Below are 13,843 nucleotides of genomic sequence, written 5' to 3' on the forward strand. Positions count from 1 at the left end.
TAGTAATAGAAGCATAGTGATATAAACGCTCATATATTAGTTTATAGAGGGAGTACTAGTGATGTTCCACTAAATGTGTCGGCAGACATGCAACTTTCACATACAAATGACATCAGAACCACAACTCGTACACGATGTGGGTGAACTGCTTGATTATAGCCATTGTGTATATTTTTTCAGCATGGCGCTCAATAGCTAAGTTTGCCCTCATTAGCAGCCTCCCCTATCATTTATCAAAAAACAAAAAACATCAAAAAATGTAGGGTAACACGACAGAAAACAAAAAAAATCAAACCTACACACCAGCCGAGGACTACTATGAAGATCGCATACAAGGTTTGATTTGATCGTTACCGACTCGTAGCGCCGCGAAAGTAGAGTCGATGTAAATCATTGGTGTAGATTCCCGCACCTAGGATTTACAACCTCCCAACTGCAAGGATGTTTTTCCTCATCTGCCCCTCGGATAGCCCTTCAGGAGGTGGTCCGACAGTTCCCCGGACGGTGTCACGGGTAGCCCTCCTGGAGGACCCCCAAAACTCGGATGGTCACTCAAATAGCCCTTCGGGACGACACACGAACAGACCCTTGGGAAAAAATATCGAACCTATGATCTCTCTACGGGATTGCACACATAGGTGTCACCTATCCAGCACGACTTCTCCATCCAGAACTAGTTTCCACCAGAACCCACACAACCTTTCGTCTCTACAAAACTATTTTGTGGGAGGGAGATAAGAAAGCGAGATCATGCATGGCATTTATGAGAGGATGGGAGTGAGTATGGAGTTCTTCTCTCCACCTATATTTATAGCAGGAGGCAAGGGGTGGAGGCAAGGGGAAAATACCAAAACAGCCTCCCCGTGACATCACCGATGAAATCACCCAATATATTGAAGTACACGTGACATAATAATGACATCACCTACTACATTAAGGTACATGTGTCATCACCATGACATCACCCACTTCTTTTAAGGTACATGTGTCATCACCATGACATCACCCACTACATTAAGGTATGGGTGACATAATTATGACATCACCTTACTACTTTAAGGTACATGTGTCGTCACCATGACATCCTGTACTACTTATGACAACTTTTTATTGTATTTATAATTATTCATGTTTTCTCTCTAGAACTTTTATGTTGTCTGCGAAACTATTTTGGTGGATTTTTCCCAGACTCCCTGTCTAGTATTCAGTAGATACAAGACCCTTAAGCGTGTGACCCTATAGGTTTGGTGAATTATAGACATGCCCGGAACACTTTTCGATCAATGATCAACATGGAACCGTGGACACCTATATTGACCCCTATAGCCACACGAATAAATATTTGAGTGAAGATCTAGTTGCCGCGTGCTATTCCCGTTGCTTCACGATATGTTACAAACACTTGAGGTGATGTTTATCGGCATCCCCGTGTGCTAACCACATGTTCACTATGCGAGTTACCTCGTTATCGGTTTTGTTCTCTTTTCTCGTTTCCATGTTCCGGCATCCCTGTGATCAAATCACTTTGTGCCTGGCCAGACGATGTTGGATACCGTAACACTAAGAGGGCCCAAATAATATCTCGCCATAGTTGGAGGAGCAAATCCCAATCTTGATCTATAAAGTTCCTTGTCGTACTTTTCCATGAACCTGTAAGCCGCCGTAATAGCCACCCTTTTACGGATGACGTTTAACAAACCCCAAAGTTCATGGAGCAAGCATGAAGAAACTCGATACTCTCATGGTCTAAGGAATTATGCAAACATTAACTTTATGGGTGTTATTTACCATTAACTTGCGACGAATGTATCTCATAGCATAACATCAATCGGGTCGATTCTACACAAGTGATCTACTAACATTGCGCCCTCAAAGTTGCCTGCATAGTCATGCCCATGATCAGAAAAACAGAACCATCATGCAACACTTGAGCTAGTATTAAGGCTAGATTAGGAATACATTTTAGCATTTATTATTCCACACGTGCATATGAGTCTTCCTCCGAGCCTCGTGGTTATTGTAGACTCAAGAACCATAGCAGTTATAGCATGGAACATAAACATAATTATGATCATGGAGATAAACAATGATGTTTATTATTGCCTCTAGGACATATCTCCTACAGACTCCCACTTGCACCAGATTCAATAATATAGTGAGCGCTAATGCACTTTGCACCTATGGAATACCGGTGTAAAAAATGCTTCGCTTCTGGTATAGCCTTATGTCCAACAGTTTTGAAAACTTCAGTTCTGTGTGTATCTTGGCATCTCCTCACGTTTTCATGCTTTCACAAAATTCATATTTTGTGTGGACATGGCTTGTATATTGATGTCTACTACACAACCTTCTTCTTGTAGACTCGTGTTGGGCCTCCTAGTGCAGAGTTCTGTAGGACAGTAGAAAATTTCCCTCAAGTGGATGACCTAAGGTTTATCAATCCTGCGAGGCGTAGGATGAAGACGGTCTCTTTCAAGCAACCCTGCAATCAAATAATAAAGAGTCTCTTGTGTCCCCAACACACCCAATACAACGGTAGATTGTATAGGTGCACTAGTTCGGTGAAGAGATGGTGATACAAGTGTAATATGGATGGTAAATGTTGGTTTTTGTAATCTGAAAATATAAAAATAGCAAGGTAACAAATGGTAAAAGTGAGCACAAACGGTAATTCAATGCTTAGGAACGAGGCCTAGGGTTCATACTTTCACTAGTGCAAGTTCTCTCAACAATACTAACATAGTTGCATCATATATAAATCCCTCACGTGCGATAAATAGTTTACTCCAAAGTCACAAATAGCAGAGAACAAATGAAGAAATGGCTGTAGGGTACAAAACAACCTCAAAGTTATCTTTTCTGATCAATCTTATGAGCTATCCCTTTAAGTGTCAAGAACAGCCCTAGAGTTCGTACTAAAATAACACCTTAAGATACACATCAATCAAAACCCTAATGTCACCTAGATAACCCAACGTCACCTCGAGTACCCGTGGGCTTGATTATATGATATGCATCACATAATTTCAGATTCATCATGTTTAATCCAACACAAAGAACTTCAAAGAGTGCCCCAAAGTTTATACCGGAAAGTCAAGACCAAAACATGTACCACCCCTATGCATAGATTCCTAAGGTCACAGAACCGCTAGTTGATCACCAAAACATACATCAAGTAGATCAAAGAACATCCCATTGTCAGCACAGATATCCCATTGCAGGACATACATCAAGTGTTCTCAAATCCTTAAAGAATCCATCTCATAAGAAAACTTCAAAGGGAAAACTCAATTCATCACAAGAAGATAGAGAAAGGAAAACTCCATATGAGTCATCTATATTAGTAAAGCTCGCGATGCATCAAGATCGTGCCATCTCAAGAACAAGAGAGAGAGAGAGAGATAGAGAGAGAGAGGTCAAACACATAGCTACTGGAAAATACCCTCGGCCCCGAGGGTGAACTACGCCCTCCTCATCATGGAGGCCGCTGGCATGATGAAGATGGCATCTGGTGATGGTATCCCCCTCTGACAGGATGCCGGAACGGGCTCCCGATTGATTTTTCATGGCTCTCGAGGCTTGCGGCATCGGAACTCCCGATCTAGGTTTCTTTCTCGGGGTTTTGGTATTTATAGGAATTTTTGGCGTTGGTCTCACGCCCGGAAGGTTCGTGTGGAAGTCATAAGCGAGGGTGCGCGGCCTAGGGGGCGCCCTGGAGGCTTGTGGCCTCCTCATCCACTTCCTGGCCCAACTCTGGTGCTTCGGGGGTCTCTTTTGGTCCATCAAAAATCACCGTAAATTTTCAGGCCATTCCGAGAACTTTTATTTCTGCACAAAAAATGACACCATAGTAGTTCTGTTGAACACAACGTGAGTCCGGGTTAGTTCTAATAAAATCATACCAAAATGATATAGAATTATTGTAAACATGGCATGAATACTTCATAAATTATGGATACATTGCATACGTATCAGCATCCCCAAGCTTAATTCAATCTCGTCCTCGAGTAGGTAAATGATAAAAGAAATAATTTATGAAGTGTGAATGCTAGAAAGTGCACAAGTTTGATCAATGATAATTCCAATCACTTTTTCCAGCATCATTATATATAATAAACATTAGCTCATCTCATAAAACTTCTCATGATCAAGTATCAAGCTATTCACATGTTCCAGTGTAGACCATAAAGTTTCTTGAAAACTAACAAACTATGCTTTGAGTCACCAAACAATTGCAATTCATCTTATTTCCAGGAAGGGTCTATGTAAGAGCTTTGATTTAGCAAATTCCACATACTCAACTATCATATAGTCTTCCATGATTGCTAACACTCAGAGTATATTTTTATAGCAAATGGCATCTGTCGAACAAAGAGAAAGATAGTGGCTTAAAGTTTTGCCTCCGAACTTATTTATGATATAGATAATTGTCAACAATAATAATTCATGATCAAGTATATTTGTGTGGATATATATGTCTGGATCTTTCCTCACCACACGATGCTTGCCAACTCATACAATGAGGTTGGAATAGGAAGTTGACTCAACATGAATAGTAAATAACATGAAAGTAAATAGATTGGCCCTTCCCAGAGGGAAGCAGTGATTTGCATATGTGCGAGAGCTCGAGCTTTTGAAAAACAGATGAATAATAATTTTGAGCGGTATGCTTTCATTGTCAACATAACAACCGAGAGATCTCAGTGTCTTCCATGCTAGATACATTATAGGTGGTTCACTCACATCCTAAGTTCCTTGAAACCCCAAAGCTTAACCGAGTCATAAGGTGATCGGATTATGACCATACGAAACGACTCTAAGTCGTTGAAATATTGCCAGTACACCGCCCGACCACCACCCATCATGCCTATGATGAACATGGGCATGAACTACTTGATCATGTTGGGCCACGAACCTCTCGGTCAGTGACCGCCCGTAGCAAGTTCTCATTCTCCTCACTTGTCCCATGAGCACTGTGCTTATGTGATGCTTGAAGAAGTATGTTGTTATCCTCAGGGATGACATCCTTATTCAACCAATAAGAGAAGGAATACCTTAGTCCTATTTGGACGAACCCCAGGGATGCCAATCGCTTTGCCTCTCGAGAATAGGGTGTTATCTCAACAGGATGGGTCTCTCTAAGCGACCTCAAGACAGCGAAGGTCTAACCTACCCAAGACAAGACGAATAACCGCCATGGTTGGGAAAACCACGACAAAGAAGAAGAAGCAATAGAAGTTAGCCGCCGCTCCTGCGCCAACTACATCAACTATGTCAAGAAGCATCGGCGACCAAGCCGAAGAAGCCTTTGGACAGTGAGAGAAATCACAGAGACTTTTCTTGGTCCAAATCAAGGACAAGGGTCCCAAATTGGATCAGGGTGAAAACCTGCTAAAGGTGATTCACCGCTTGCCAAGCCATAGACCTTGGGAGTGGATGACTGGTTTATACTCTTGGGTAGCCATCTCATCCAAAACCCCTCACGAACCTTCCGAGATGGTAGAACTTGTTCTAAACACTGACTCTTCGAGCTTAGACTCATGTGCGAGACCCAACCCAGGCACACTACCTTGCCATCCGACCTTGGGGTACACATGCAAGTCAAACCGTTGCTAGGACTTATTGCACCAATCCATTGACCCTCAGTAGGGCGAAGGCGAGGGGACATGAAGACTACCTTCGACCCAAGATTGTGTATCTCTCCAACACCTAGCCTAGAAATCACGGGAATGAGATTTTATTAAGGGGTAAGGTATGTAACACCCTGTGTCTTAACTCTCAATTAAATTTTTTATGACTGATTGTGATGCTTGCTGTGATTGTTGCTTGCTTCCTTGTTTGCTCGTGTTTGAATCCCAATGTTCCTGCTACTCTCCAGACTCACTCCTTGACCCAAACCCTTGCCTAATGATCATCCCATGTGTATAGGACCACAAACTATTTTTACCAAACATTATTTTCAGCAAAAAGCATTGCCTTGAGTTAAGCTTTAAAAACACTTGAGTTGGGATTTGTGCTACAAGTCCTCAGATTAGGGAAGTTATTTCGCACCAAATATTTTATTTAAATTCCATTATCAAAATTGCTTCCCAAAACCACAATATTATAATTTTAAATGTTATTTTACTTTTTTATTCAAATGCCTTTCTGTGAGGCCAGAAATGGTTCCTTATGAAGGTAACTTATTTTTATTGCTTTCAAAATATTTGAGAAATTTTAGGGAAACTCAGCGGACATATATATTCCATATATATGAGTTTCAACACAGGGTCATGTTCAAAATATTAGGGAGAACCCCTCAGAACCCTTCTTGCCTATTTCAAGCTTTTGAAATATTTCTATAAGGAATATTCTCAATAAATTCCTATAAAATTATAGCATGTCACATATGATATATGTTATAATGTTGCCAAATTTCATCTCAATCCAAGTTGATTTAACTCACCTATTATTCTAAAACCATATGTGTCTAGATCCTAGTTTGAGCAACTCTACGTTGGCAAGTGTCTCCAATTGTGCTGACATTTGGTAGACACGTTATGATACTCATATAATGAATCCACACCAAGTGGTGCATCAAGGAGAATAGAAGAACTTGTCCCAACTCCCTCAAAACCTTCTCTGTTGATTTCTGACTTTGGGAAACTTTACATTATCATTTTTCTCCAATTGGTCCCAAACTTTTTGGGCATGCTTTAATGCTCAACTAATGCCCGCCACTAAATATTGGATATGTGGGAATTTATTTGCATAGTTTTGTAAGCAGAAGGCCATTTCAGCCTGTTTCATGCTTTTTTCAAGTCTACATTGGAAACCTTCTACACCAAATCTCAAATTTGATGTGCAGGATTATTTTTATCTATTATGTGATCTTGTCAAGTGTCATATCAATTGGAATCCATCTAGTAACCCTAACTTCCATCAAACACGTTGTGTGCATATTCGAAAGTTGCTACTTTGGCCCCTTGCACTAATCTCCATGGGCTTAGATTTTTACCAGAACTCTTTATAGTTATCTTTTATCTCCAATAGCCTTTCCATGGCGACTAGTTAATTATTTGAGCATGGCCCCATGTATCTACCTCTCAATTTCTACCTTGGCAGCATTGTTTTAACCCCCCCCCTTGCTACACTTCTGCTTAAGTCAAAGCCCCCACATTCTTACAGGGCATCTCTAGCATGCTAATGCATCATTTAAAATCAAAATATAGCATGCTCATATGGGAAAAATGAGCAGCACATCTAAAACTTGATTTCTGGCACTGCACCTACTAGCTAAACTCATCCCCAGAGTCGAAACTTTGCAGAGTTGTAGTCCTTCCATGCCTAAGACTACTAGACATGGTTTCAACCCATTACCTCTCTAGTAAGTGCCCTCATTGTTAGCCTTAAGTTTGCTGCAACAAACTAAATTGTAGTCAAACCCCAGTCCAACCTGATCCCCCTGGGTCCAAACTCAACCAGTGCACCATGGCACGCATGCCTTGCATGTTTGACACCTTAGCCTGGCTAAGGGGTGGCCTAGGACACTAAGTAGGGTGGTGACCACCTCCCTGTCGTGCAACAACGGCGCTATGTGCCTTGTCTCCTTCCTGCAGCATGTGTCAGAGCATCGAGGGACTCCCTTTGACTAGTCTATGCCCCTCCCTGACACCAGGATGCAGCCAAGGTGGCTCAGGAACCCGTGGACACCGTGCCCAGCGAGCACGAGAGAGCTCCGAGATTCCCCTAGGTCGCCCCTCTCCTTTTGACCCCTCCCCGAGCCCCTGGTGCCTCACATGTTCTTCCCCTTTCTCCCTTGAACCTCCCAGACCTCCCCACTCTCCCTCTCGTGCCCTCCATTTGTCCCCATGGCAGAAGCCCTCCCACCGCTCTTTGCTCCAATCCGGGCATAGCCGAGCTCTCCCTCACTCCTGGCACTCTATGCTCCTCATAGCCACCTCTGGGACTCGCCTCACCCCCGTTTTGTTCCCTTCGGTGGCTACAGCGTCGTGTCCCCCATCACCGCCGAAGCCCTCTATCGTGGCCGACCCTGTGCCCCACCTGGGCTTCCCTCGAGCTCCGGATCTACCCAGGATAGAAGGGCAAACCCTACCGACCACATGCGTAGGCGGGGCCTCGTAGGAGATGGCTTGTGCCGCCGGGTTGTGCTCGGTCGGCCTCCCTCCTAGTCCACTGGTTCGGGCGGGAGGTAGGGGATGACCTGATGGCCGGGTCCACCGCGTGAGCGACCCAAGGGGGGTCAGGCCTGCCCCGTAAGTGGAGACGCCACAGGCGGGCTACGACTCTCCTCGCTGGAGGCGTAACCGACATTGTACGCCTTTGGCATGGCCGCTTTGCAGGCCAGCTCGAGTTGCTGGGCCGGCTTGCAAGCTATCTCACGCCCTGAGTGGAAGGTACCCCCCCCACCCCCCGTATTTTTAATGTTTCCATTTATTAGAAACTTCCATAATCCACAGAAAAATCATTTGAAGTCCAAAACTAATGATTCAAATTTCTACAAGTTCCTAAATTCAAGATCTATCCAGATGTGTGCATTGAACATTTTTCTATAAGATTTTTCTGTGGGGTTAATATTCAAATAGCCATTTGAATATTTTAAAACACCACTTGCAAAAATCCTAGAGGATTCAAATCAAATCCAAATAGAGTGATTCCAATTTCCAGAGCCTTCTAATATCAAGCATTATTTTTGAAGCATTAGTCAACAATTTTATCTGGCATGTTTATGTTGCATTAAATAAATAGCTCCCTTTTGCTATTTATCCAATGTTAGAAAATCCCCACAATAATCATATCAACTCCAAATCCAGTGGAACAACTTCCTAAATGTTCTAAAATCATGCTCTGTTAAATGATAGCCTCCACTCTTTTTTATCAAAATGTTTTTTGTAGGCTTCTTAAAGGATCACCTATTCCTCCTTCCGTCAATTGAAAAAAATCCCTGATGGTCCAAATCTCCTAGAGCAAGCTCCGAGTATTTTTCTTATAACCAGAGAGGTCGAGGAAAAAGAAAACTCATATTTATATAGCATTTTTGTTTCTGCTTGATGTGTATCTTATTGTGATCGTTTCCGACGATAGTTGACGGAGTAGACGGAGTACTCAGAGTTGGATCGAAAGACCTCGAAGACCTCGAGGACTTATGTGAGCAAGGCCAGCAGCCCTTTGACAATGTACGAGAAAATATTTTATGCATGCCATGTAGAATACTTAGTTCCAATGCATATGATCATGATTTAGTCGGTAACCCTCTATATGGTGTTTCCGATGGCTCCTTTGGAGCACTTGCATTTGAGCATGACCATATCTATGAGGGTCACACTTGATTTAATGTTGGCAAGTAATAGTAGTGCTACGCATATGGTGAGCATATGCATGATGATGGTAACACAAGGTGATATCAAAGATTTTACCAAAACCCCGTTGTGTGCCACCAATGTCCGAGGGTGATGGTGTTGGGCTGGATGACCACTTGACAAGAAGTGGTGTACCGAAATTTTTTTGTGTGAGTGGTTTCTGAAATGGGATTGGATTAAAGATTTGTTGATCATACCAACCTTACATGTGCGACCACGATACCCCTTTATGGGACGGCGCTTTGTTGATTACTTTCGTCGGTGCTAGCCAAGAGACCGCATTACTAGTGGCGAGAGTGATGTGATCTCTCTCGTGATGGGGTCGTATCAGGTAAGTCGACTATGCCGTTTTTACGTGTTCCGGGAACACCGTTGGTTCCCGCATGGATTATACGGTCTAGAGTTGGTTCTCGTAAGATCTACATCATGTGGGGTGGGTACCATTCGAGTGGACTCTTTGTCTAATAACGTCAAAGGAAAGACAATGATCGGGTACTTACCTCGGGTATGTTATATACCGCGAGTCGTGGATGACATGGAAGTTTCGGGGATCTTGTAGGTACAGCGTGCAACTTGTGCAGAGTCTAAAACTATTCGAATAGTCGTGTCCACAATCAAGGACAGTTGGTTAATCCCGGTTAGACTACGTCAAGTCCTTTCCGCATAAACCATGTGTGCGTGTGTCTATAGGTGTTTCTGAGGAAGATGATATGACAAGTCTGATGACTTGACATATAGAGTGAATTTGGGGTGTTCATCCCTCAGTAGATATGTTGATATATGTAACTTGTTCTTATGATTACCATCTAACCTATGATACATGATTATACTTGCACTTGACCATGTTACTACATTTAAAGAGAAACCTGCTTTCCGCAAAGGCTGGATACTTATGTTAGTTTGTGTTCCTTTATTACCTTGTTCCACATCATGGACTGTTTGCGAGTACATTCAAAGTACTCATTGGCTTGCCACTGGTTATTTCATTGACCAGGTATGAGAGAACAGGAAATGGTGAAGAGTACCTTGGTGACGTTCCTGCGAGCTAGGATGTTTCCAATTCAAAATGCGTGTAGGTTTAGGCTGATGGCATGGGTTCACACTTTCGACCAATAATTCCGCTATTGGTCCAGTTCAGTGTGTTGGCCTCCAAGGCCCTATATGTGTAAGACTTGACCGCAATGGTCATTTATTGTATTAAAACGATATGTATGGATGTAAGACTCTTGTTATTTAGTTTCTGTGTATCCGGTGAGCATTGATCTCTAGGATCACTGAGCATGTTCATTCGGCGACCTCGACTCGTAAGTCGGGGTCCCCACAATAGCGAATGGCTAAAACATGTTGATAATATCAAGAGAGGTCGGTGTAGAATGAACATGGCATAGGAAGAGTACGTAAAGAGAGATCTAAAGGAAGAGCATCACCAAAGAACTAACCATGGACAAGATGTGTGGAAGCTTGCTAACCATGCGCCCAAACCATGAGTTGGTCGTGAGATCTTATGGGTTTTACCTCTAGCCTATCCCAACTTGTTTGAAACTAAAAGTTTTGTTGTTGTTGTTGTATTCAAAACGTCATGTGGATAGATAAGATGTACCACACCAAATCAGCGTCATGAGAAACACTAAAATATATCTCCATGGCATACCAAAACTCTGCTACACAGGAAAGAAATTGCTAAAATTAGAAAGGACACACTTATTGAAGGTGCACGACTGAAGCTACCTTAAGAAATATTAATTTATCCAAGAAAACACTTAAGATCCAACAATGTAAGAAATCCTACTTTGACTAAAAGGTATCACTGTTACATTACATGACAAACCAATATTCGGAGTGAGCTACATCGACAAAGTTTTGTGGCACCTTTATTTAGTGGTTTGATATGATCAAAACCAACTAGGCCAAAGGAAATAAATTTATACGGTAGAAGTTTGAAAGCAATATGAGATTCTTTAACGACATGGACACACTGCACATAACATTCATGCTGCAAAGCAATAACTTTTATGCGTAACTAATGACCTGTAGTTGTAACATGAGAAAAAAGGTATAGATCGCATAACAATTAGCTAGAAGTGTGTAGGTCCAAGATGAAAGCAATAAAAGTACAAGGTCGTTGAGTAGTGACTAGCTGACTGCCACAAATATTGGTTTTGGCAGACTCCCAAGTGACCATGCTTCGACCACACCAAGTTTGAAACCTTTGACCGCAGCTGCTTGTCCATCAGGATGTTTCTCTCCCTAATGCCTTAGTGGATGATCAACGGCATACATCCGCTATGCAGGTACTCAATTCTTATATGCATTCAATTTCTCCAGGTTCAAAACTTACAACTATATTTTTCGACAAAGGGTGTTTTATTACTTAAATTAAGCATTACACCCGGCCTCTGGATAACTAAGATGCACACGGCCAAATAATGTCCTCTCGATCAAATGGAAATAAAAAGACAAAATACATTGAGACATGCACGGTCTGTATAACGCCTAGAGCGTAGGGGCAAATCCTAAGATCATGCTGCCACCCATGTTGGATAAAAGTACCCATTGATGTAGCCTCCAATCGTGTCCACACCTCCATAAACAGGTCTCGATTCTCCATGCGTTGTAGACAGGACCATAAATGACCTTATCATTTCTACATAGCCAAAGCGACCAAATAAAGGCAAGCGCTCCCACCCTAAGAAGAGTTCGAAACCTATGATCAATCCCATGTAGCCAATTGCCAAATGCATTAGCAAAACTACAATTTGGATGACTGACCATATAAAATGAGCATAAATGTTTTATTGTCTCATCATGATGACAAAAAATACATTGTGGACTTCCATGCCAATTCCGCTTAATAAGGTTATCTTTCATAAGAATGACTCTACGACGAAGAGACCATGCAAAGATTTTATTCTTAAGCGGCATCTTCATCTTCCATATCTTCTTATTCTTATCAACTGGCACATCAGACTGGATTAATGCTCTATACATAGGCTTCACTAAGAACTGTCCATTCCCATGTAGCTTCCATTGGAAAACATCCGACCCATTTGACAATTGCACTGTGGACAACCGCTGGCGCAGGATGTTCCATGATTAGAGTCTAGGTCCAATCAAATCCCTTATGAACGTCACATTTGGTGGAAATGATTCCATTACCGTGGAAATGGTATGACCCTTGTGACACATAACATTGTATAGAGATGGATATTGTTCCCGGAGAGTGGCACTTCCTAGCCAGTTATCCTCCTCGAATCTAATTTCCGAGCCGTCCTTAATCGAGAAGGATCCGTACCAGAAGAAATATTTCTTCGTAGCCATTAGACCCGTCCAAAAGTGAGAATCCCCAGGCTTCCAGTGTACTTGCGATACCACCTTGGATCCCACATATTTCCTCCTAAGGAGGGTTTGCCATACATCATCTTCCGTCAGTAATTTAAACAACCATTTGCCGAGTAGGTCCCTATTCTTAACCTCAAGGTCATGAATGCCTAACTCGCCTTGGTCTTTGGGACAACAAACCACACTCCAATTAGCCAGTCGATATTTATTTCTCTCGCTATCTCCTTGCCAAAAGAATCTTGATGGGAAATAATCCAATCTATGTAAAACTCCTTTCGGCAACTGGAAGAAGGAAATCATATATAGTACCATATTACTTAGTATTGAATTTATGAGAACCAATCTTGCACCTAGAGATAGCAGTTTACCTTTCCAACTAATAAGCCTTTTTTGCAGCCTCTCCTCGACGTGTTTCCATTCAGTATTTCTGAGTCTCCAATAATGTATTGGTATCCCCTAATATTGTTGGGGAACGTTGCATGGGAAACAAAAATATTCCTACGCACACGGATACCTATCATGGTGATGTCCATCTGCGAGTGGAGAGTTGGATCAATGTACCCTTGTAGATCGCACAGCAGGAAGCGTTAAGAAACGCGGTTGATGTAGTGTAACGTATTCACGTCCCTCGATCCGCCCCACGAACCGTCCCGCGATCCGTCCCACAATCCGTCCTGATCTAGTGTCGAACAGATGGAACCTCCGCGTTCAGCACACGTACAGCTCGACGATGATCTCGGCCTTCTTGATCCAGCAAGCAAGATGGAGAAGTAGATGGGTTCTCCGACAGCGTGACAGCGCTCCGGTGGTGGTGATGATCTACTCCTGCAGGGCTCCGCCCAAGCTCCGCAGAAATCCGATCTAGAAGTAGAACTATGTGGTCTAGGCACTACTGGAACACAGTTTTTTGCCATCTGCCAAATATTTGCCGTCTGCTAGCTGATGGCAAAGAATGTCTTTGCCGTCAGCTCCATTAAAGGAGATGGCAAAGAACTGGCTGATGGCAAAGAAGGTCTTTGCCAGCAGTCAACTCTTTGCCGTCTGCCGTAGACAGCAAAGAAGGGGCCAGCAGACGGCAAAGAAGCTCATCTGGCCGGGGGAACCTTAGGTCAAACTACTCCCTTCTTTGTCGTCTGCTGGCTGAC

The sequence above is a fragment of the Hordeum vulgare genome, chromosome 1H, assembly GCF_904849725.1.
Source record: "Hordeum vulgare subsp. vulgare chromosome 1H, MorexV3_pseudomolecules_assembly, whole genome shotgun sequence".
Lineage (NCBI taxonomy): Eukaryota > Viridiplantae > Streptophyta > Magnoliopsida > Poales > Poaceae > Hordeum > Hordeum vulgare.